This window comes from Tamandua tetradactyla, chromosome 7 (assembly GCF_023851605.1).
Source record: "Tamandua tetradactyla isolate mTamTet1 chromosome 7, mTamTet1.pri, whole genome shotgun sequence".
Taxonomy (NCBI): domain Eukaryota; kingdom Metazoa; phylum Chordata; class Mammalia; order Pilosa; family Myrmecophagidae; genus Tamandua; species Tamandua tetradactyla.
The window spans coordinates 98,518,574-98,544,972 of record NC_135333.1 but is presented as its reverse complement, the minus strand read 5'-3'; the positions used below and the strand labels follow the sequence as shown (position 1 = coordinate 98,544,972).

Genomic DNA, 26,399 nt, shown 5'->3' with positions numbered 1-26,399 from the left:
ACTAATATGTTAATGAACATTTAGTCTGTTTCTATCTCTTGGCAATTAGGAATAATGCTGTTATAAACACCAATGTGTAAATGTCTGTTCATGTCCCTGCCTTCAGTTCCTCTGCATATATACCTATTAACAGAATTGCTGGATCATATGGCAATTCTATACTTAGCTTTCTGAGGAGCCACCAAACTGCTTCTCTGATTGGTTGCACCATTCTACATTCCCACCAACAATAATTGTGAATAAGTGTGCCTCTTTCTCCCTACCCTCTCCAGCACTTGTTGTTTTATGTTTTTGTGATAATGGCCATTCTAGTAGGTGTGAGATGAAATTTCAATGTGGTTTAGATTTGTATTTCCCACATAGCCAGTGAAGTTGAGCATTATTATTTCCTTTTCAGAAATACATATGTTTTTTTTTCTGTTTCAAAGATCTCTTTATTCATGTGCCATTTAATACATTATATAATTGCACTTAATCTATAGTACTGTTTAATAACTAAGTCTAATATTCTTTCATTATGATCCTTTCCTACAGATATTCCAACTCTTGCATATTTATTATTCACTTTAAATTTAAAATGAACTTTTCTAAGAACAAAACAAAGTACAGTTAGTGATTTCCATAAAATTGATTTAAGAAGAGTTTATGTTTTTACAGAATTGAGCATTCCTATTCCTTATTTCAATTAGTGAAGTACTCTTTTATACTTTTAGAAGTACTTTACATTTTCTTCATATAATGTGTCAGTTAGAAGATGTTATGTAACCCAGAAAAGCTATGCTTTAATTCTGATGCAATCTTGTGGGAGCAGACATTTCTTTAATTCTCTTTCAATATTGCTGGGTGGGATCATTTTATTGTTTCCATGGAGATGTGATCCATCCAATTGTGGGTGGGACCTTTTGATTAGTTTGTTATCATGGAAATGTACCTTCATCCATTCAAAGTGGGGTTGCTTACTGGAGCCCTTTAAGTGAGAATCATTTTTGGAAAAACTTTAGAGCTTTGATAACCCATGACCATAGATCTTTGGAGATACAGAAGGAAGGCATCCCCAGGGAAGCCTTCTGAGATGACAGGAGAAATGTAGCAGAGGTCACTACATATGTTTTTGAGTCATTTGCATTTCCTCTTCAGAAAAGTCTGTCCATGGCCTCTGCCTATTTTTTAATTGAGTTGTTTTTATTTTTTCTTGTTGAGTTGTAGGATCTCTTTCTATATTTTGGATAGTAAACCCTTATCTGAAATGGGGTTTCCAAATATTGTCTCCCATTGCATAGGCTGCCTTTTTACTTTCCTCACAAAGTCCTTTGATGCACAAAAGTGTTCAATATTGAGGAGATCTCATTTATGTATTTCTTCTTTCATTGCTTGTATTTTGGGCGTAACATCTAGGAAACCACTTCCTATCACAAGATCTTTAAGATGGTTCCCTACTTTTTCTTCTAAAATTTTATGTTCTTTTCTCTAATGTTTAGGTCTTTGACACATTTTGAGTTACTTTTTGTAAGGTGTGAGATATAAGTCTTCTTTCATTCTTTGGGATATGGATATCCAGTTCTCTAACTGCCATTAATTGAAGAAACTGCTGTGTCCCAGATGAATTGACCTCATTGCCTTATCAATGATCAACTGTCCATAGATGAGAGTGTCTATTGCTGAACACCCAATTCGATTCCATTGGTCAATATATCTATCTTTCTGCGAATATCATGCTGTTTTGACCACTGTAGCTTTGTACTATTCTTTAAAGTCAGGTAGTGTGGGACCTCCCATTTTATTCCTCTTTCTCAAGACATTTTTAGCTATTTAGGAAACTCTACTCTGAATAAAATAAATTTGGCTATTGGTTTTTCTATTTCTGCAAAGTCAGTTGGGGTTTTAATTGGCATTGCATTGAATCTATAAATCAATTTGGGTAGAATTGACATCTTACCCTTAGCCTTCAAATCCATGAACATTGTATGGCTTTCCATTTATTTAGGTGGTCTTTGAGTTCTTTCAGCAATTTCTTGCAATTTCCTGGGTATGGATCTTTTGTGGCCTTTGTTAAATTTATTGCTGAATGTTTGATTTTTTTGGTTGCTACTATAAATGGAATTTTTTTCTTGATTTCCTCATCACATTGCTCATTATTATTGTATAGAAACATTACTGATTTTTGTGTGTTGATCCTATACCCTCCCTGTCACTTTGCTGTATTCAATTATTAACTCTAGTCACTTTGCTGTAGATTTTTTTTTGATTTTTGACATATAATATCATGTCATCTGCAAAACAAAGAAGTTTTACTTTTTCCTTTCCAATTTGGATGCCTTTTATTTTTTTATTTGCCTAATTGCTTTACCTAGAACTTCCAACACAATGTTGAATCACAATGGTAACAGTGAGTGTCCTTGTCTTTTTCCTGATCTTAGAGGGAATGCTTTCAATCTTCCCCCATTAAGGATGATGTTAGCTGTGGGTTTTCATATATCCCTTTTTTTATTTAGGCAGTTCCCTTCTATTCAATCCTTTGAAGTATTTTTATCAAGAAAAGGATGTTGAATTTTGTCAAATCTCTTTTCTGCATTAATTGAGATGATCATATGGTTTTCCCACTTTGATTTATTGATATGGTATATTGCAGTAATGAATTTTCTTGTGTTGAACCAGCCTTGCATATCTTGGATAACTCTCATTTTGTCACGGTGTATGATTCTTTAAATGTGCTGCTGGATTCAACTTGTGAGTATTTTGTTGAGGATTTTTGTATCTATGTTCATTAAAGAGATTGGATTGTGTGCTGGTTTGAAGCTATTATGGACCCTAGAAAACCCATGATTTAATCCTGATTCAATCTTTTGGGAGCAGCCATTTCTTTTAATCCTGATTCAATATTGTAGGTCAGAAATTTTGATTAGATTATCTCCACGGAGGTGTGGCACCACCCATATTAGATGGAGATGTGACTCCACCCCTTCCAGGTGGGGCTTGATTAACTTATGGAATCCTTTAAAAGAGGAAACATTTTGGAGAGTTGGGAACAACAGATTTCTCAAAGCCAACAGAGAGAGAGCCTACAGAAATGACAGAGCTGACAGAAACTTCAGAGGAGAGCTAACACAGGTGACAACACTTGGAGAACAGAGACATGCATATTTGGAAATGCTTGGAGACCAGCAGCCATCACCATGAGATATTAAGCAAGCCAGAACCTGGGGAGATCCGAGCAAGGGAAGCCACGAGATGAAAGCCAGCCCCAGAGAACCAAAGTAAGGAACCCAGACAGGAACACAGGCTGAAGCAATGGAGCTCAGGAGCAAGGGGCCATCAAGGGACTAGCATGCCTTCCCAGCTGACAGAGGTGCTTCAAACACATTGGCTTTCTTGAATTAAGGTATCTTTTCCTGGATGCCTTAGTTTGGACATTTCCATTGGCTTAGAACTGTAAACTTGTGACTTATTAAATTCCTCTTTTAAAAAGCCATTCCAGTTCTAGTATATTGCATTCCAGGAGCTTTCAAACTACTACAGTCTGTAATTTTCTTTTCTTGTAGTATCTATGTTTGGCTTTGGTATTAGTGTAATGCTGCCTTCATAGAATGAATTATGTAGCTTTCCTTCCTCTTCAAAATTTTTCCTTCCTCTTCAAAATTTTTTTTGAATGCTTGGTAGAATTCACATGTGAAGCCATTTGGTTCTGGAATTTTCTTTTGGGGGGAGTTTTTTGATGATTGATTCAATCTCTTTACTTGTGATTCATTTGTTGAGGTTTATTTCTTTTCAAGTCAATATTTATTGTTCATGCTTTTCTAGGCAGTTGCTCATTTTATCTGTGTTGTCTAGTTTGTTAGAATACAGTTGCTTATTGTATCCTCTCATTTTCTCTTCATTTCTGTGGTGTCAGTAGAAAACCATTTCTGATTTTATTTATTTGAATCCTCTCTCTCTTGTTTTTTTGTCAACCTAACTAAAAGTCCATCATTTTTATTGACTTTATCAAAGAACCAACTTCTGGTTTTGTTGATTTTATTAAGTTCTTAATTTAATTTATTTTTGCTCTGATCTTTGTTATTTCTTTCCTTCTGTTTGCTTAGTGGTTAGTTTGCTGTTATTTTTCTAGTTCCTCCAGGTGAAGAATTAACTCCTTGAATTTTGCTCTTTCTTCCTTTTTAATGTAGGCGTTCAAGGCAATAAATTTCCCTCTTAGCACTGTCTCTGCTGCATCCCATAAGTTTTGATATATCGTGTTTTCATTTTCATGTGCCTCGAGATATTTACTGATTTCTCTTATGGTTTCTTCCTTGACCCACTGGTTGTTTAATTGTGTGTTGCTTAGCTTGCATATATTTGTGAATTTTCCCATCTTCCAACTGTTATTGATTTCCAACTTCATTCTATTATGATCTGAGAAGGTGTTTTGTGTAATTTCAACCTTTTAAAATTTATTAAGATTTAACATATGGCTCAACATGTGGTCTATTCTAGAGAGTGATCCATGAGTACTTGAGAAAAATGTGCATTCTGATTTTGTGGTGGGTAATGTTCTGTAAATGTCTGTTAAATCCAGTTCATTTATTATGTTATTCATTATCTCTGTTTCCTTATTGATCTTCTGTTTAGATGTTCCATCCATTGATGAGAATAGTGTATTGAAGTATCCAATTAGTATTATAGAGTTGTCTACTTCTCCTTTCAGTATTGTCAGTGTGTGCCTCATGTATTTTGGGGCACTCTGGCTCAGTGCATAAATATTTATGTTTGTTATGCCTTCTTGATGAATTGTCTCTTTTATTAATACATGTGTCCTTCTTTGTCTCTTTTAATTGTTTTACAAATTGAAGTCTAATTTGTCTGATATTAATATAGCTATCCCTGCTCATTTCTGGTTGTTGTTTGTATGAAATATTTTTCCAACCTTTCACTTTCAACTTATTTTAATTTCTGGGTCTAAAGTGAGTCTCTTGTAGACAGCATATAGATGGGTCCTGTTTTTTTGTTTTTTTTTTTGCCAGTCTATGGCTTTTGATTGGGGATTTTAATATATTAAGGTTTAATGTTATCACTGTAAAGGAAGTACTTTCTTCTACCCATTTTGTCTTTTGAATTTTATATGCCATATTTTATTTTCTTTCTCTCTATTTTTACCTTTACTAACAATATTCATTTCTACACTCCAAACCATTCTCTCCAGTCTTTTCCTGTGTGCCTGTAGTGTTTCCTTCAGTATTTCTTACAGAGCAGGTCTCTTGTTCACAAACTCTCTCAGTGTCTATTTATCTGAAAATACTTTGAATGCTCCCTCAGTTTTGAAGGATAGTTTTGTCAGGTATAGAATTTTTGGTTGGGAATTTTTCTCTTTCAGTATCTTAACTATATCATACCACTCCCTTCTTGCCTCCATGGTTTCTGCTGAGAAATCTGTATGTAATCTTATCAAGCTTCTATGTATGTGATGGATTGTTTTTCTCTTGCTGCTTTCAGAATTCTCTCTTTGTCTTTGACATTTGACAATCTGATTAGTGAGTGTCTTTGAGTAGGTCTATTTGTATCTGCTGTGTTTGGGGTATGCTGCACTTCTTGGATCTGTAATTTTTATGTCTTTCATAATAGATGGGAAATTTTCAGTGATTATTTCCTCCATTATTCTTTCTGCACCTTTTCCCTTCTCCTTCTGGGACACCCATAACATGTGTATATTCATGTACTTCATGTTGTCACTCAACTCCCTGTGACCCTGCTCATGTTTTTCCATTCTTTCCCTATCTTCCTTTTGTGTATTGGACTTCAGATGTCCTGTCCTCTAGTTCACTAGTCCTTTCTTCTGCCTCTTCAAATCTGCTGTTATAAGTCTCCATATTGTTTTTCATCTCTTCTATTGTGCCTTTCATTCCCATAAGTTCTGCCATTTGTTCTTTCAAACTTTCAAGTTCTTCTTTATGATCACTAAATTTCTTCATATATCCTTAATCTCTTTTACCGCATCTTCCCTGAACCTGATTTGATTTTTGATTTGATTTAGAAAATGTGGTTGAATATCTTTAATTAGTTATTTCAACTCCTGTGTGTTTTTTGAAGTGTTAGTTTGTTACTTTGAATGGGCCATATCTTTGTTTTCCCTAGTGTGACTTGTAATTTTTTTGTTACTGTCTTGGCATCTGATTTTCTTGATTAGTTTATTCTGGAGATCATTTTCCCTCTTTTATCTAAGATTGTCATGTTGATTGGTATTGTTCTCTATCTGTGCTTTGGCATTCAATTCAACTTATTCTAGACCTCTAGCATAGCTTCTAACCAGTTTTTCAGCTTTTGTTTTCCTGGTTCTTTCCCTGCCTAAAAGGAATCTTTTTTTTGAGGAGGGTTTCCCCAGATATGATTTCCTCCAATCAGACTTTCCCAGACCAGGCAGTCCAGGTCTCAGAAGGAGGGTATAATCAGTATCAAGTTCCCTTGAGGATGAGACATAGCAGGTTGTCAGACTTTCCTGAGAAGCCTCTAGACTTTGTGCTTTTCCTATCCTTCCAAGCAGGTGGCACTTGTTAGCCTGCAGTTCCCCACCAGAGAAAATTTGTGTGGTGTCTTTAATTCTCAGCAGACTGTCCCTGCCAGGGGTGTGGGTGAGATAGAGGCCTGGGTAGAAGGGAAGCTAAGCTGTTTCTATTTTCCAGCCCCTGGGATCTGAATTCTTTGAATGAGAGCTGCCACTTGACCTGGGCCCTGCCTTTTCTTGGGGAAGATGTGCACTTTAGGGAATTATCTTCTTCACTTGACTCCTTACTTTGTCTCTTAGACCTATCTTAATTCTTCCCTTGCCTGGGTCAGCGCTGATAACTGAAAATGCCTGAAACTTTCTTTAATGAGCTACTTAGAATAGTTTTTAAAGAGAGAGAGAGAAAAAAAAAGAAAGCCCTTTTCAGAGCTAGTTCCAAGCCCCAAGGCTTGTAAGTCAAAAGTCAGAGTTAATTCCAGCTCTGTGTGACTCTTTATTTGGCACGCAGTCCTCTTTCCATTTTCTGAGCTGGGCCAACTCCAAAAGCCTCTGTTTCTTTTCTTGTTTTCCCATAAGCCCCACCCCCTCCCTGCCAGGAGAGACCTCAGGGTTCCTTGCCTGCTTGCTCTGGGTTTATCTGTGCTTGGAGGTCATATTCAGCTGTCCAACTGTGTTAATTAAAAGTGCAGTAAGAAGCTAGATTGAGTTATCTTCCCTTGCTCCTAGTAGAGGCTGCTTCTTATTCCCATCAGGAACTGTCTCTAAGACAGTCTGCTGTGCCAGTGAGTGAGGGGTGCCAGCCTCCATAGTTTGGGGCTTTACTTATAGTTCTATGCAGTGATCTCAGCCATTCCACCCATTCCACACTGGTGTATGTTATATGTCAGGTTACAGAGGTGTCCCTAACAGTTGCTCCAGATGTTTCCTGGCCATTTACTAGCTTCTCTAAAGGATGAACTAAATCCCATACCTCCCTGAACCGCCAGGTTCCCATTTACTCTTTCTCTCTCTCTCTCTCTCTCTCTCTTTTTTTTTTTTTTAACATGGCTAGGCACTGGGAAATGAACCCGGGTCCCTGGCATGGCAGGAGAGAACTTTGCCACTGAGCCACCATTGCCCACCCCCCATTTACTCTTATACATGGATTTGATGAACAAGAACATTCATTATTTAAGGAAACCATGGATTTCATCAGAGGTAGGAATTTTTAGAAAACAATCACCAAAGGTTATATATTTAGTAGAGGCCTTTTTCAAATTATGCTTCTAACATTATAAAATTGGCATACCCTGTTGATTACCTACCCAACACAATCACTCCTTTCTTCATTGTGAAGAGAGCTACATTTTTTTCAACAATCACATACGTAAGCATTTATGTGAAGTTTAACATGATATCATAGAAATAAAATTTATATATGCCCACAGATGCACATTGAGTCATAGCACAGATTACAAAGGAAAGCAAAAACAAAGGAAACTAATTGGCAGCTATATACAGTTGGGCACACTTGGATCTTGTAGAAAGTCTTTACAAGTAACTATCTTATATCAACAGAAATCTGATCTCCAATGTTGTCCTACAAAAGGGTTACTTAAGCATCCTCCTAGAGAATGTCTGGTAATTGTTTTGGTGATTGCCACACTCTTTGAATGACTTCCTTATATGCTCTTTTGGCCACTGTAGTCTGTATATCTATGTCCATATCCATAGTTCCCATAGTTATACCTACTATAATCATATCCATTACGGGCACTATTGTTTTGATCACCACTATGGTCACTACTACAGTTTCCACATCCTTGATCATAATAGTTATTAAACTCTTGGTTCTAATTTTGAACCAGATCTTGTCCACCCACTGCAGCCCCTCTTTCTCCTTTCTGTTGTTACTGATGCTGCCTTTATACCTCTTTGGATAGTGACATTTATTATGGGAATTGGCTCACATGACTGTGGGGATTCACAAGTCAAATTCTGTACGGCAGGCTACAAGTTGGTAACTCTGAAGATTTTGAGGAATTCCCCAGGAGAAGCTGGTTGGCTGGAAAGAGCCATCTAATTCTTCCTTCTGACTACTGAAATCATCAGTTCTTCCTTTAAAACCTTCCTCTGTTCGGATAAGATTTCTATCATTGCTGATGGCAATCTCCTTTGTTGATTGTATATAAAATCAGTCATAGATTGAACAAATTGACTAATGATTTAAATCTATGAAATATTCTCACAACAATCAGGCCAGTGGTTGCTTGGCCAAACAACTGGATGCCATATCCTAGTCAAGCTGACACAGGAACTTAACCATCACAGTCTATATATGTGATAAGACAAAATTATCTTTCATTGGTGTTTGTATCCATGGGAAGTTCAATATTTTCAATCCCTCGAAATGCTCCAAAATATTCTCCAATTTGTCCTTCAGAACATGTGGGCTCAATCTGCCCACAAAATTTTTGAAGGGACATTTCTCTCACTTTTGAAGCATTAGCCCCTTTGGGAGTTTACCAACTTGCCATCCAGTTTCTGTGGTTTCAGTTCCAAAACCTTATGAACACCAGCAGCATCTTTGCAGAGCACAAATCCAATTCTATGTGTTCTTTTAGGGATAGGATCTGTTTTAATTGTGTCATCTATAACCCCTCCAAATTGAGATAAACATTCAAATCTTTCTTATTTGTATTTTAGTTCAAGATTCCAGTAAACATTTTTTTTTTTTATGTCTTCCTGCTGTTTCTTGCTTGTCTTGATCTTGGATTCCTCAGTGAATTCCTCTATGTTGCTGTACTTGTTCATGTCCTCCACGGTGCTAGAATAGACAGCAGGGTGGTGCTAGTTCACAGGACAAGTTGGGGCAGCAGTGCTGGCAGAGCATTGAATGGAACTGGATTTAAAATAGCATCAGATGAGAAAATTATACTTTGTTTGAGTGGTAATGTGGCAATCTCATGCCTCTTTCCCCATAACTGTTTGAAAGGAGGGCATGTGTACCTGTTTTGGCAGTAACCTAAAAGAGGAAGCCTGTTAAATGCTTCCAATAGTTTCCCTGATGAAGATATAAGTTTTGGAAGAAAAAGCCTTTTTGCCTTTGCTTTGTCATTCCCGACAGGGATACATTTTATTTGAGCCTTCAGTAGTAATTTTGGCATCATTGGAGAACAAGCCTCAGGAGAACAGCTGCTGTGGTAGGTTGAATTATGTACGGTAATTTAGACATGATCTTAATATTAATCCACATCCTTGTGGGTAAGAACCTATTGTAAATAGGACCTCTTGAAGATATTATTTTTAGTTAAGGTGTGGTCCAACTAAATGAGGTTGGGTCTTAATCCAAATTACTGGAGGCCATATAAAGAGGCCACAGGGAGAAGCTGGAAGCTGAAAGTCAAGGAACCCATTTGCATTTTTAACTTTTTACAATTATATCACTAAGTATTGCTGTTCAAGAAAAGAACATATGCATATTAAAATCTCTTTCATGCACCTATAAAATAGAATACTTATGAAATGTCCGCAACATCTATACAAGATATCGCTTCAGGATTTATTTATCATTAAACATCCCTTCAAAATAAGATTCAGTACCAATTTCAAAAATAGAAAATGTCTATTTGACAATGAGCTTTTAGCAGAATGTTAATAGTATGCATGGTCACAGGCAAACACAGAGAAAACATTAGTGGAATGCTACAGATTTTTACCACGGCTGATTAAATCAAAATACCCTTAAACAAAATGCCTCCTGGCATAGCATTCATGGTGCCTTTTACAAACATATTTCTATCATTGTGCCATATCAGTTGGTTTGTATTGCTTTGGGCATCAAGAAAGGGAAAATTGACCAAAGATGGCTGAATTTATAAGCACATATTGTTTACTTTTCATGAAATTTGGAGATTGTTGACTCTGGAGTTGGTTCAGTGACTCAAGGAGACTGTTTCTTTCTACTCTGCTGTGTTGGATGTTCTTGGCCGTTGCCTTAGAGCACCAGGCTGCTATGATAAACACCACACAATGGGTTGACTTAAAAAGTGAGGATTTACTGGCTAAGAGTTTTAAGGCTAGGAGAAGTCCAAAATAAAGGCAATATCAAGGTGACACTTTCTCCCCAAAGTCTGTATCATTCTGGTGCTGGCTGCTGGCCATCCTTGGGGTCCCTTGGCTTGTATCTCTTCATTGCAATGTCCTCTCCTTTCTCTTCTGGGTTCCTTGACTTTCAGCTTCCAGCTTCTCCCTGTGGCCTCTTTATATGGCCTCCAGTAATTTGGATTAAGACCCAACCTCATTTAGTTGGACCACACCTTAACTAAAAATAATATCTTCAAGAGGTCCTATTTACAATAGGTTCTTACCCACAAGGATGTGGATTAATATTAAGATCATGTCTAAATTACGGTACATAATTCAACCTACCACAGCAGCTGTTCTCCTGAGGCTTGTTCTCCAATGATGCCAAAATTACTACTGAAGGCTCAAATAAAATGTATCCCTGTCGGGAATGACAAAGCAAAGGCAAAAAGGCTTTTTCTTCCAAAACTTATATCTTCATCAGGGAAACTATTGGAAGCATTTAACAGGCTTCCTCTTTTAGGTTACTGCCAAAACAGGTACACATGCCCTCCTTTCAAACAGTTATGGGGAAAGAGGCATGAGATTGCCACATTACCACTCAAACAAAGTATAATTTTCTCATCTGATGCTATTTTAAATCCAGCTCCATTCAGTGCTCTGCCAGCACTGCTGCCCCAACTTGTCCTGTGAACTAGCACCACTCTGCTGTCTATTCTAGCACCGTGGAGGACATGAACAAGTACAGCAACATAGAGGAATTCACTGAGGAATCCAAGATCAAGACAAGCAAGAAACAGCAGGAAGACATAAAAAAAAAAAATGTTTACTGGAATCTTGAACCAAAATACAAGTAAGAAAGATTTGAATGTTTATCTCAATTTGGAGGGGTTATAGATGACACAATTAAAACAGATCCTATCCCTAAAAGAACACATAGAATTGGATTTGTGCTCTGCAAAGATGCTGCTGGTGTTCATAAGGTTTTGGAACTGAAACCACAGAAACTGGATGGCATAATTTGAATGTTAATTTTGCCTTTTTTCTCTTACTATACTTTTTATTAATTAGACCACAGACATGTAAAATTATTTAAAAACTCATATTTCATTTTGAAAAGGAGACTTTTCAGTAAAACCTCTGAATGAAAGTAGCAGCATATTAAGAAATGTTATGATTTTCTTCTGTTTAAAAATAATATAGGACTAGTGAAAATGGAAGTCACTTGAAAATACATATCTCTTTGGAAATACACAGGAATGCAACAGTTTGTTCTTACTTTAATATTTCACATCTAACCAGCAAAGGTTGCCATGGTCACCCATTTGTGTTAGCACAACATCTCAATTTCTGAATTAACTATATAGGACTCATGTAATTTCTTTCTTTTGTGGCTTTTCTTATACCTGATTGACAATGTTCTGCATGCTTAAGTATGTGGCATCGCATAAACACACAAGATTTATATAATTTTATAGGTCATATTTATAAGTGATCCATTGAAATCCTTTGGGGAGAAATACCCTGCACAGTTACAGAGCACTGTTACAGAATGGCCAGATGTCAACAGATTCTTGGACACCAGAGATATTACAATTGGTATTTAGTGTAAGTAAATAAATGAGCTAGTTCCATGTGAATTAATAATAGAGAATTTAAAATATAATGATCTAGTGTTACTGATTACTCCTACTTATGCTTTGATTTTTTTCTCTCATCATTATATATCCATGTCTTTCTATGACTTTTTGGACGATTGCAGGAGTCCTTGTCTTTTACACATTTCTTGGTACCACACCTGAAAATGGTCAGAAATACATGGATGTGATTTATATAATTTGTGTTAGAATTATCCTCAGACTGCTAAAATTTCTCATTATGCTAAATTACAGAATATGGGGGAACAATAAACAAATTCAAAAATTGTGTTCCTTTTTGCTCTCAAGTCTCAAATTAATTTTTTTTGCAGGGGCAGGCACCGGGAAATGAGCCCTGGGTCTCAGGCATGGCAGGTGAGAACTGTCAGTCTGCTACCATTGTCCGCCCACAAGTTAATTTTTAAATGTATTTTTAAAAGTTCCTATCATAAATTCAAAGAGTTGGGGAACTGAAAAATATGATAAAGTGTTTACCTATGTGACAAGTTTTTTTTTGTTTGTTTGTTTGTTTTTTGTTTTTTTTTAATTTTGGTTCCGGAAACATTTTAAATAGACTTGGTGAGTGGTGACCATTTATCAAGAAGCATCATTTCCATTTCCTTTATCTCTTATGCTAACTTTTCACTTATTTGGTGAGTTTTGTAGTGTGAGGGCATAGTAAAGTTTGAGCATTTGGGGTAGTAAGTCATTTACCCTATTTAACTAAAAGAATCAAGTTTGCTTCTACATTATTGTGAGGTAGGAAGGCAAGAGAAGGGGCTAGGTTAATAGTGATGCTATGACTTTGGATGACCAGCAGAATAAGAAATGGGGTTGTTTAGAATGATTGAGGGGAAGAAAATAAGTTGGTTTCAAGTATGTTCTAGAACAGTAATTCTCAAAGTGTGGTCCCTAAACCAGCAGTATCAGCTCCCCTGTTATTTTTTAGAAACATAGGCTCTCACATCCCACACTAGGTCCCCTGAATCAAAACTCTGGGGGTTGGCCCTAGCAATCTCTGTTTTAACAAGGACTATAAGCCCTAAATGTGAGAACCACTGTGCTGGAACAATCAGTGTCTCATTCAGGTGTACATTTTTTGGTAGTTAAGTGGAAATAAAGGTTTAGAATTCCAGAGTGGGCCTGGGATGAGAGATTCAGGTAGCCAAAAATGTCGAGGTAGGTGAGAGCCTAGGGAAAATATCGAGAATGGGAAGAGCAGAGCACCAGAGAAGTACCCCAAGACATCAGCAACTAAGGGGCATGAAGGATGAGTCACTTCTGGATCAGAGCTGGACAGCGGCCCCTATGCATAGCTTCCTTTGGGTTCTAACTCCTTATGTCTTAAGACAGCTTTACCCTCTAAGCCCTAGATTCTGGGTATCTACAATTAAAATAGTTTTAAAATGAGCATATTTGTTTGGAATATTTTATCTCCTGAAAAATTAGGCTTGTGAAGCTAGAATGGGGAGAAGGAAAATTTCTAAGTTTTCATTTCCTTGGTTTTGCCCACATGTTGAACTCATTTATTTTGGATATGCTTTCCAAGCCTAGTTTTGTTTGTTTGTTTGTATGGATTCAACCCCCCCCCCGAAACTGTACTGCATTATTTTTCTAAAATTGTCAAATTAACAAATAGACTCAGTAAAAGAAGACTGTGAAGAAATTTTAGTAATTATCTTGGAGTCATTCTCTACTCACTTCTCTTGTGTTCATTATCTACCCATGAAATAAGTTCATTACTTTTGACTTTTTTATATGGTGAGTATTTTTGTCATATTACCTAGAGGAACATTTACTTAAAAATAAATGTACATGTTTTAAATGAATACTTATACAATATAAATATTCTGGATTATTTCAAGTAAGGTCACTGGCATGTTCCATTGTTATTTATATCAGTCCTTCTCAAACTTTAATTTTCAAAGGAATCATCTGGAGAGCTTATTAAAATGCAGATTCTGCATCTCCAACAAATTCCCAGGTGACCCTGATGTTGTTAGTCCATGGGTCACACTTTGAGTAGCAATGCTTCAGATAAACTGAACTGATGAAACTGACGTAACATACATGAACTTTGACAGTATCACCCAACTCTTCCCTTTCCCACAGGCCCTAAAGAACAGATGTTCCCCTATCAGCGAGGCAGTAAACCTTAGCTTGAGAGAAACAGTAGTGCTGTCAGAAGCTATGGCCAGTAAGAAAAACAACACCATCATACAAAGCTATGCCCAGGAGAAAAACAAAATGTTGTAGAAGCTTGATAGGCCAGTTTGTAATCCTTCATTGAATGTATACGCAGTCAACCACACTGCACCAGTGCCTCAACCCCACCTCCCTTTGTCCTCTGGTCAGTGTGGACCATCATAGAAAGGAATTGCTGCCTGTCCTCCCAGCACTGAGGATGAGGACACCAAATGAGTCCCCAATAAATACTCTATCTTATTTGCCAGGCTGGATTTGTCTGCGTCATTCTTTCGTCTGTCACACACTTCAGTTCAGTGGAAAGCTGTCTTATGACACAGCCTCTTGCCTTACTCAGAACAATTGAGATCTTTCAATTCCATGGAATATTCTGAAGCCATTTAGAAGAATGAGATGGAGGTACAAAATTGGAAAAATCTGCAAGATGTGTTGTTTGAATAAAAAAGCAAAATGAAGAAATGTTTATGTTGTAAATCCATTTGTGTATTTGTATATGCCACGAAATATTCTGGAAAATTATATAATAAACTCTTAATTAGATTTTGCCTTTCAGAAGGGGCAGTGAGGACCTGGGATAGGGAAGGACACTTTCTTTTATGGTGTCTAACTTAACTTTTTTTTCTTGTTTCTATTAAAAAATATTTAAAACATACATAGAAGTGTGGAGAGCATTACAAAGCAAACTAACCTCTCAAATATAACAAATGTTAATATTTGGTCATATTTGCCTCAGATCTCTGTTTTATCCTTAACACATGCTATGTTGATGAAATAATGGAAGCTCTGTTTTTTACCCCTTATTGACCCTGATTCCCAGAGCTAACACCATTGTGAGGTCATTGTGGATTTTTCTCAACTTTATTATTATACTTTAATTCCATTGAAAACCTTAAAATATATTCTAGGTTTATTTGAAAACGTTATATAAATGGGGTCATCCATTTGTTTTCTAATTGTTAACACAGGTGTATTATTCTTTTAATAAAAATATGTGTAATAAAAACAAAAAATCAATAAAATAGGGTCTACCAAAACTTTGGGATATGACCATTTGTGACAAAACACACAGCATCAACAATCAGGGGAGTTATGTTCTTTAAGGCAAATCACCACTAAGCAGCTTGTGACATTGGGCAAGTCCCTTGATATCCTTGGGACACAGTTTTCTAAAATGTGATCTAGATGCTCCTCCATCTCTTTAATTTCTAACAGTCCAATTGTTAAATATTTTGATACAGACTTTCTCTGTCCTCAGTTTATAATTGAGATCTCAAACTCTCATTCAGACTCCAGGAAGCCAGCAATATACTGTGTTTGTTGCCGCTTGAGTGCTAACCAGCTTCAAGAACTGTAGCTTTTGATTTGATCTCTGGAGTAATCCCAGTCAGGTGACAGTCAGACAGACATAGAGGAGGAGATGGTCCAAATGTGAGTGACAAATACACCCTACAATGGTTCTATGAGATGATATCTGTTCAATACTTGATTGGATTTTGTTTTCAAACTTTTTCCAGATTGAGTCATGAGAGATTTTAGTTGTGGCAGCAAGTAGTTTTATGAGCAGCATTATTACCATTGTAAATGTTTAATTTACAATGGTAGTTTTATTATATCGTTGTAAATAAACATGTTGGGGTGTGAGAAGATACAGATGCAATCAACCAGTCAAGGGAGCCAGATTCTAGCCTTGGCTGAAGAGGTAAGAAAAGTAGTGGGTCAGCTATAACTTTCTGCTGCCAGCATTCATTTCAAAGAGAGATATTTACAGCAAGATTATGAAATCAATAAAAGAGCTGAGTGCTTTCAAGAGCAGTTTAAAATTTTGAAAAGGGTGAATGGAATTTATTCCTTTGTAAAATGCAGATCTTACAGTAAATGTTTTCTAGAATATATTCCAAGAAAGAAAGGGTATTTTATGATGTTTTTGCAAGAAAGAATCAGGAAGATAGGCTTTCATTCAAAACAGAAAATGAGACTCTCGTGATGTACATTTCCTTGGGTGAAAGATTTAGTAGTAACACCCACTTTTTTTTTCCTCGGGTACAATGTATTTCTTTTTTTTTTTTTTTTTTAAAGTTTTTAGTTTTATTAATCCTCTGGTGAAATATCTGCACAATCACGGATCAAGTCACTGAAGAATCTTTACTCTTTCTTTTTGCCAGCTCCAACATTGGCCTTTGCAGTACCCCTGACCTTCTTCATTCTATTCTTGCGTTCCTTTCGCTGTTTTCTTGAGGTCTTTTTCTTCTCATATAGGCCATGTCTTGCAAGTCTGTGTTTGGGTTCATTTTTCTTTGCATAATCCAAGGAATCATAAATCATGCCAAAGCCAGTCGTCTTGCCACCACCAAAATGGGTTCTGAATACAAATACAAAGATGACATCTGGTGTAGTCTTGTACATTTTGGCTAGTTTTTCCCGAATTTCTGTCTTAGGTACCATTGCCTTTCCAGGATGAAGGACATCAATGACCATTTGTTTCCTCTGAAGTAGTCGGTTGGTCATGAACTTCCTGGTCCGGATAGTTACCGTGTCATTCATGATGGTGGGTGATCCTCAGGCAGCCAGGGAGAAAAAGAGCACAATGTATTTCTATACAATTTCACCAGTCTGTTTGAAACATAAATGTCAACTTTTCTTTCCCTGTTTTGATGTGAAGAGAATAAAACAACTGTAGTAGTTTTATGTTGCTATGAAACAAATAACCTCCAAAATCAGCTGTCTAAAAAAAACAAACATTTACTATTCCAAGCAGCTCTGAGAATCAAGAATCTGGGCTAGGCTTACCTCCCAGTGGTTCTGACTCAGAGTCTCTCAAGAGGTTGAGAGTCCAGATAGGGACTGGGGCTGCCTGCAGTCATCTGAGCTTGACGGGAACTGAAATATCTGTTTTGAAGATGGCTTGCTCCATGGCTACTGGCAAGACGCCTCAGTGCCTTGATGGCTACTGGCAGGGCAGGTGCCTCAGTTACTTGCCCATGGATCTCTCTATAGGGGAACTGGAGCATGGCATGGCAGCAGGCTGCCCCAGACCAAGCAATGGGAGAGAGAGAAAAAGGAGGACGTTTTATGTCTTAGTCTTGGAACTCACAGGCTGTCACTTCTCCCATACTCTATTCATAGAAGCCAATCACTACCACGTATAGTTAATGCTCCAGGGAAAGTAAATTATTCTCCACCTTTTGCAAGCAAAAGGATCAAAGAATTTGTGGATGTGTTTTTAAAATACTGCAATAGTAAAATTAATGAACAAGTTCTCAGCATTTTAAAATAAATTACAAGATTGCAAAGAAGTACAACTTTTTAAAGCTGTCAACATATTAATTTCCATAGAAAAATTTTAAATTGCTAATAATAACTAATATTGGCTAAACACTACTTGTACCAGACACTGCTTTTGGGTTTGCACATCATCTATTTTATCCTTCCCCCAATTCTAGGAGGGAGGTTCTCTTATGATCATGCTTCATCAAAATTAAAATCCTGTGAATTGTCGCATGCACCATTGTTTTGTCTACCACTAAGAAAGAAAAAAAATGCCAATTAAACTATATCATGATGGCTTTTTATTTCTCAGAATTTGTATTTTGTACTTTATTAAAAATATAGGTTTCTAGACTTATTTGGACTTAAAAAAATTGTATATCACTACTGTGCATACCCAAAATGAAAAACAGAAGTGAAATAAATTGGTATTCATAAAACTTGTTCACATTCATATTCCACTTCTTCTGAATCACTAACAGATCAAAATTATGTCCTCTTTTTCAGGCAGCTTCGTTAAGAATGTTGAAGAATGCTCCACTGTTGCCTTTAGGATATTTTTCTAAGCTGCTAGTGAGTATAAGTTATTTAAAACTACATAGCTGGATAAGTAGTCCATTGTTTTATAGGCTGTGTAATCAAAAGATGTTTCTAGATTTTTAATTATAAATTTAATAATTTAAGGTAACTATCTCTATATTAAAAGCTTTCCCTGCCATGTTCTGAACTAAAATTTGTATTTCTTCAATGTATATTTCTTTTATAGTTTCTGTGGTTCCTTTCTCTTTTTATAAATAGGAAGAGGAACAGGAACAGGGGTGAGGAAGAAGAGCAGGATGTTTTGGCAGAAGTATTTTATAGGCTTTTCTCTATTATTACTTAAATACAATTTAAAAATTTTGAAATAATTATAGGGAAAGTTTATTCAATGTTTTGACATTGAGACATCGGAGAGACACAAGATATTTGGATTTTGTAATACATGAAAATAAAGAACAATAAAAAGAGCCCTTATTTGTTATTGAATTGACATGATCATTCCAGCTTGAATATTAATTATCGAATACCGTCTAAAAAATTACCAATATTTTCATAAAATTAAAGATGAAAACGAGAGTTTATGTCAGGTTGTAGCTATGCAGTCTGAAGATTTAAATTTTGTGTTTGTTTTTATATGTTATGAGTTCTGTTTAGATTTCAGAAGTCTCAGGGTTTCAGTAAAATCATGCTCTTTAAATTATTTTGAGCTTTGCTTTAAATGGAAGGAAAGATTGCAAAAGAAGCCTATGTTCCTAAAATACCAGAGTTAGGAGAGTCAGAATGATTGACATTGCTATGTTCACTACCCTAAATAGTAAAACTGTCCTTCCTCTTGTAGATTAGGAGTTTCATCTGCCTTAGTTTTGTTGGAATTAGTAAAGAACACAGGGAATTTTCTGATGTGGCATTTATTTTGTAGAAAGAAGGCACATGGATTTTGAGTCAGAGATACCTGAGTGCCCATTCTGAGCTATATATTCTTAAGGTGATTTCTGAAAACTTCATGGGCTTCATCATTCTTATATGTAAGTCAATATTGTTAGTATTGGGAGAGGCAATTCTCCATGGGCTCTGAGTGTCTCTGAATACTCTTGCTGGGTATACTAAGAATTCAAGACTCTGAATGCTGTTTACTCAGGTCATTTCCCAGGGTTGGGTTTGCAAAGGACAACCTTGAGGGATGAGGTCATTCTCCCCAGTAAAGAAGCAGACATGCTCATTATTCACTATAAAAGTGGTGGATTTGTCACACTCAGTATTCTCTTCTGTAATATAACCCAGTACATGTGCAGGATTCATGGAGTCCACCTGTGTCCCCACACCCCTGTGGGGCTCGGGAGACACAGTGAACCTATGTAACATGATGCTCATGCTCCTTTCTTTGCCATAATGAAGTCTTTTGTCTCTGATCTAGGAGTTTTATATCTTCTGCCAGTATCCATAAAACAGTACTAGGTTAACTTATTAAGATAAAAATCACAGAACTTGATAGTGAGTATCAGAGAAAATATATCTGTAGCCCATTCAGTGGGTTACAGTTCTTACTATCCTAATTTACTTGATGCTAAATTTTCCCATATTTTCATGGAGGAACCATTCAAGCTGAGTACCTGGCCCTTTCAATACTTCACCATCATTCTCTTAGTACTTCCTTACTTTCCAGTGTGATAAGATTTTCCAAAATCAGCTGAAGGGATACAGATTGTGCAACAGGACTGGATGTAAAAACTCAGAAATGGACAGCACAATATTACCTAACTGTAATACAATTGTGTTAAAACACTGAATGAAACTGAATGTGAGAATGATAGAGGGAGGACAGCTGGGGGCATAAATGAAATCAGAAAGAAAGATAGACAATAAAGATTGAGATGGTATAATTTAGGAATGCCTAGAGTATATAACAATAGTGAGTAAATGCACAAATTTTAAAATTGTTTTTGCATGAGGAAGAACAAAGCTATGTCATTACTGCAGGGTGCTGAAATAGATGGTAATTAATATTTTAAAATTTCAACTTATGTCTGAAACTAAAGCAAAAAATGTTTATTTGGTACAAAATTTATATTTTGACTAGTGCATTTCCTAATATAACTTATGTAGACAGCTTAATTGAACACCACAAGTACATGGAACCTTGGGTACGACATGAGATTTTGTTGGTTTGTCCAGAGTGAAGCCCCGGTGAATCCCAGAGTGATTTGATCAGTGAGTGGAAAAGTATTTGCAAAGTCCCCTTCAGGGAATGGTGAGAACGGGGGAGAGTTCAACTTCCCCAAGTTGAATTCTTGATATTCTCACAAGCAGTGTGGGCAACCAAGGCTGTGGGCTGAGCCCCCAGTCTTGGGGTTTGTTCATATGAAACTTAACCCCACAGAGGATAGGTCAGGCTTACTCAAAATTAGGCTTAAGAGTCACCCCCAAGAGAGCCTCTTTTGTTGCTCAGATGTGGCCTCTCTCTCTCCAGCCAATACAACAAGCAATCTCACCACCCTCCCCCTGTCTGTGTGGGACATGACTCCCAGGGGTGTGGATCTTCCTTGCAATGTGGGGCAGGAATCCTAGAATAAGCTAGACTCAGTATCAAGGGATTGAGAAAAACCCTAGAATGAGCTGAGACTCAGCATCAAGGGATTGAGAAAACCTTCTCAACCAAAAGGGGGAAGAGTGAAGTGGGACAAAGTGTCAATCGCTGAGAGATTCCAAACAGAGTCGAGAGGTTATCTGTTATTCTTACACATTAAATAGATATCACCTTGTTAGTCAAGATGTAGTGGAGAGGCTGGAGGGAACTGCCTGAAAGTGTAGAGCTGTGTTCCAGTAGCCATGTTTCTTGATGATGACTGAATAATGATATAGCTTTCACAATGTGACTGTGTGATTGTGAAAACCTTGTGTCTGATGCTCCTTTTATCTACTTTGTCAACAGATGAGTAGAACATATGGAATAAAAATAAATAATAGGGGAAACAAATGTTAAAATAAATTTAGTTTGAAATGCTAGTGATTAATGAAAGGGAGGGGTAAGAGGTATGGTATGTATAAATTTTTTTTTCTGTTGTCTTTTTATTTCTTTTCCTGAATAGATGTAAATGTTCCAAGAAATGATCATGATGATGAACATGCAACTATGTAATGATATTGTGAATTACTGATATACATGTAGAACAGAATGATCAAAAGAGGAATGTTTGCATTTGTTATATGTTTTTTGGTATTTAAAAAAATAAAATTAAATTAAAAACTATCAAGATTTTCCAAGATCATTTCATACATTCTTTGTCCTAGACCAGGAAATTAGTTTTTCTACAAAGAGTCCAGATTCCTTTTAGTGGAAAATGATATTTAAAAATGAAGATTTGTATGTTAGGTGTTGTTGTTTTTAAATTTTTAAATTTTTAAATTTATTTATTTATTAATTAAAAAAATTTAGAACAAATGAACAAAAACAACATATCATTGCATTCTACATATATAATCAGTAATTCTCAATATCATCACATAGTTGCATATTCATCATTTCTTAGAACATTTGCATCAGTTCAGAAAAAAGAAATAAAAAGACAACAGAAAAAGAAATAAAATGACAACAGAGAAAAAAAAAGATTATACATACCATACCCCTTACCCCTCACTTTCATTTATCACTAGCATTTCTAACTAAATTCATTTTAACATTTGTTCCCCCTATTATTCATTTTTATTTCATGTGTTCTACTCGTCTATCTTAGGTGTTGTTTTAGTGAGGGTTCTCTAGAGAAACAGAACCAACAGAAGAGATTGTAAATATGAGATTTATAAAGATGTCTCATGCAATTGTAGGAATGAAAGAGTCCAAAATCTGTAGGACAGGCTGTGAAGCTGGCAGCTCCAATGAAGGGTCTGGATGAATGCCACAGGAGTGGCTTGCTGGCTGAAGAAACAATGAAAGAGTGTCTCTTCTTTCTTAAAAGCTATCACCTGATTGGATTATCTCGTTGTGGGAGATGTGCCTTAGCTCATGTAGAAATAATCAACCGCAGATGCAATCAACTGACTGATGGTTTAATACATCAGCCTTTTGGTTTATTAACCAGCCATGAAATATCCTTGCAGCAATGGTCAGGCCAGTGCTTGCCTGACCAGACAACTGGGCATAATCATTTGACCAAGTTGATGCCAGAACCTAACCATCACAGTCCACTTCTTGTCAACTTGGCAGCAATACATATCACCTTGACACATGCTTAATTTCCCAATAGAACAGCATAGCAGACATATGTTTTGCCTAACAATACTCAACTGTCCTGTGTACAATTGGAAATGCACTACGTCTCTCCACAGTAGGTTGCAAGTCCTTAGGTAACATTCACTCTTAAACTTCATATACTATGACTTAAAAACTATAGCATGAACAACAGAATTTATGTCATATGACAAGAGGAAAACGCGATATTTGCTTATATTCAAATGCAAACATACCCATAACAAAACAGGGAGGAAATTCTCATACAATTATAGTCCTCATTTCTGTAATGGGTCACGTGATTGTAATTCATATTTATCACTACCTTCAACTACCCATTCCCATGTTCCCTTTATCTTCAGCAAGCACTTTCACTGGCGGTGGTTCATTGCCAGATGGGGTGACCCAAACCCTTATTCCTGAAGTTTCTGGGCCATTAGTAGTCCTGTCTGGATTGGGTTGTTGCAGTTTTCCATTGACTTTAATCACAGGACATGATAGTACTAAGAGATGTCCTAGAGGATTTCCTGTATTCCAGGAAAACTCTTCTTTACCTCCATTGTGTAGTTGTAGCTCTGTTTCCCCTTGATAGTCAGGATCAGTCACCCCAGACAGAACATTAATTCCCTGCTATGCCTGTTGATTCAGTGACATGAGAAACCCAAAGTGGCCAGTGGCTGTCTTAGCTTCCATTTCAACAGAACCATTGTTTTGTCTCCTGGTAGGAGTACTCCTCCTTTTGGAACTAAAACCTACAGATCAGCAGAGCTTAAGATTTCAGGAACAGGAAGCCAAAATTTTCCTAGTTGATCACTATGGGTGATAGTGATTCCACTCTCATTTCTACTCCTTGGTTCCTGGACCCATGAATCCTGGCTATGGGAGGAAAAAACACCATAGAATGGATGCTGATTCATAGCATGTACAGCCTCCTAGAGAAGATTTCCCCAGCCCTGCAAGGTATTGCCACCTAATTGGCAGCATAATTGGGTCTTCAATAGGCCATCCCACCATTCTATCAATCCAGCTGTTTCTGAATGATTGGCAACATGATAAGACCAAAGAATTCCATGAGCATGTGCTCATTCCCACACTTCATTTGCTGTGAAGTGGCTTTCTTAATCAGAAGCAATGCTGTGTGAAATAACATGATGGTGGATAATGCACGCCATGAGTCCGTGGATGGTAGTTTTTGTGGAAGCATTGTGTGCAGGGAAGGCAAACCCATATCTGGAGTATGTATCTATTCCAGTTAGAACAAATCACTGCCCCTTCCATGATGGAAGTAGCCTAATGTAATCAACCTACCACCAGGTTGCAAGCTGATCACCTTGGGGAATGGTACAATGTTAAGGCCTAAATGTGGGTCTCTGCCGCTGACAGATTGGGCACTCAGCAATTGACCATAGCCACGTCAGCCTTGGTAAGTAGAAGTCCATCTTGCTGAACTCATGCAAAACCTCCATCACTACCACCATGCCCGCTTTGTTCATGAGCCTATTGGCTAAGGAAAGAGGATGACTTGTATCCATAGGACAGGTTATCTTACCCACTTGATTATTAAAACCTTCCTCTGCTGAAGTCACCCTCTGGTGTGCATTCCCATGGAACACAAATATCTTCATGCTTACTCAGAAAGGTCTGTCCATGTACTTCTTCCCCAGACTCTTTGTCACCAATTTTCCAATCGTGCTCCTTCCAAGTCCCACACCATCCAGCCAAACCATTGGCAACAGCCCATAAGTCAGTCTACAAACACACCTCTGGCCAGTTCTCCTTCCAAGCAAAATGAACAACTAGTTGCACTGCTCGAAGTTCCACCCACTGGGAGGATTTCCCCTCGCCACTGTCCTTTAAGGACATCCCACAATGGGGTTGTAGTGCTGCAGCTGTCTACTTCTGGGTGGACCTTGCATATCATGCAGAATCATCTGTAAGCCATGCCTGAGTTTTCTCTTCCTCAGTCAATTGACCATAAGGAACTCCCCAAGAGACCAGAGCTCTGGTCTGGGAAAGAGAAAGTAAATGTGGCAGGAGTGGGGGCCATGGGCATTTGGGCCACTTTCTAATGTAACTTATTTGTGCCTTCAGGACCTGCTCAAGCCCTATCTCTTATATACCATTTCCATTTTGTGATGGAGTGCTGTTGTTCACGCCCAACTTCATGGCTTGGCAGGTCAGACAACACCCAGTTCATAATAGGCAATTCAGGTTTCATGGTAACTTAGTGGCCCATAGTTAAGTGTTCAGTCTCTACTAAGGCCCAGTAGTAGGATAAAAGCAGTTTCTCAAAAGGAGAGTCATTATCTGTGGTGGATGTAAGGCTTTGCTCCAAAATCCTAAGGGTCTGCATTATGATTCTCCTGTAGGAGCCTGCCAAAGGCTCTAAACAGCATCCCTGTTTGGTACTGACACTTCTAGCACCATTGGATCTCCTGGATCACATGGGCCAAGTGGCAGAGCAGCTTGTACAACAGCCTGGAAAAGTTGCAGAGCCACCTCTTGTTCTGGTTCCCACTCAAAACTAGCAGTTTTTCTGATCACTTGGTAAATGAGCTGGAGTAGTACACCCAAATAAGGAATATGTTGTCTCCAAAATCCAAAGGGGCCAACTAGGCATTGTGCCTCTTTTTTGGTCATAGGAGGGGCCACATGCAACAACTTTTCCCTAACCTTAGAAGGGATATCTTGACATGCCCTACATCACTGGACACCTAGAAATTTTACTGAGGCAGAAGGCCCCTGTATTTTTGTTCAATTTATCTCCCATCCCCTGACATACAAAGGCCTTACCAATAAGTCTAGAGTAGTTACTACTTCTTGCTCATTAGGTCCAATCAGCATGATATCATCAATATAACGGACCAGTGTGATGTCTTATGGGAAGAAGAAAGGATCAGGGTCCCTGCGGACAAGATTGTGACATCAGGTTGGAGAATTGCTATACCCCTGAAGCAAGACATTGAAGGTATACTGCTGGCTTTGCCAGCTGAATGCACACTTTTTCTAGTGGTCCTTACTGACAGCTATTGAGTAAAAAGCATTTTCCAGATCAATAGCTACATACCAGGTACCAGGGGATGTGATGATTTGCTCAAGCAATGATACCACGTCTGGGACAGAAGCTGCAATTGGAGTCACCATCTGGTTAAGTTTATGATAATTTACTGTCATCCTCCAAGACCCATCTGTTTTCTGCCCAGGCCAAATAGAGTTGAAGGGGAAAATGTTGGGAATCAACACCCCTGCATCCTTCTGTCCTTAAGAACGGCACTAATCTCTGCTGTACATCCAGAAATCCAGTATTGCTTCGACTCACTATTTTGCTATGTAGTGGCAGTTTTAGTGACTTCCACTTAACCTTTCCTACCATAAGAGTCATTACTCCATGGGTCAGAGAACCAATGTAGGGATTCTGCTAGTTGCTGAGCATGTTGATTCCAACTATGCATTCTGGAACTGGGGAAATGACCCACTAGACCCACTGTGAAATGGACCTAAGCTAAAATTCTATTGATCGCCTGACCTCCATAAGCCCCTACTCTAGTGGACCAGAGTGACATTTTGGGTCTCCTGGAGTTAGTGTCACGTCTGTGCCAGTGTCCAATATTCCCTGAAATATCTGATCATTTCCTTTTCCCCAGTGCACAGTCACCCCGATAAAAGGCCATAGGTCTTGTTGGGGAAGGCTGGGAAAGGTTAATGGTGTAAATTTTGGGCAGTGCAAAGGGTCCTTTCCAAAGGAAAGGAACCAGCCCTCTCCTCATTCAAGGTGCTCTGGGTCTGCAAACTGTTCCAGTTTGGGAATTGATTAAGGGGGCATGGTTCCGTTTTTGTAATTCAAGCTAGTCCTCTGTTCACTTCACCTGGAATTTGGCTTATATAACTCAAACAAGAATTTAGTAGACTGCCCATCTTTTACTTCTAGGTACCACCCCATGATCTACTAGCCAATGCCACAAGTCTCTGCAAGTCAGGTTATTTTGGCTGC

General features: G+C 37.6%; 1 long non-coding RNA gene and 1 pseudogene across 4 annotated transcripts in view; both read right to left on the bottom strand.

The window, feature by feature from the left end:
* LOC143691684 (uncharacterized) overlaps window positions 1-26,399 on the bottom strand; it is a 212,407-nt gene that overhangs the window by 106,315 nt on the left and 79,693 nt on the right. The window lies entirely within an intron of this gene.
* LOC143689889 (small ribosomal subunit protein eS24 pseudogene) lies at window positions 16,436-16,981 on the bottom strand (annotated as a pseudogene).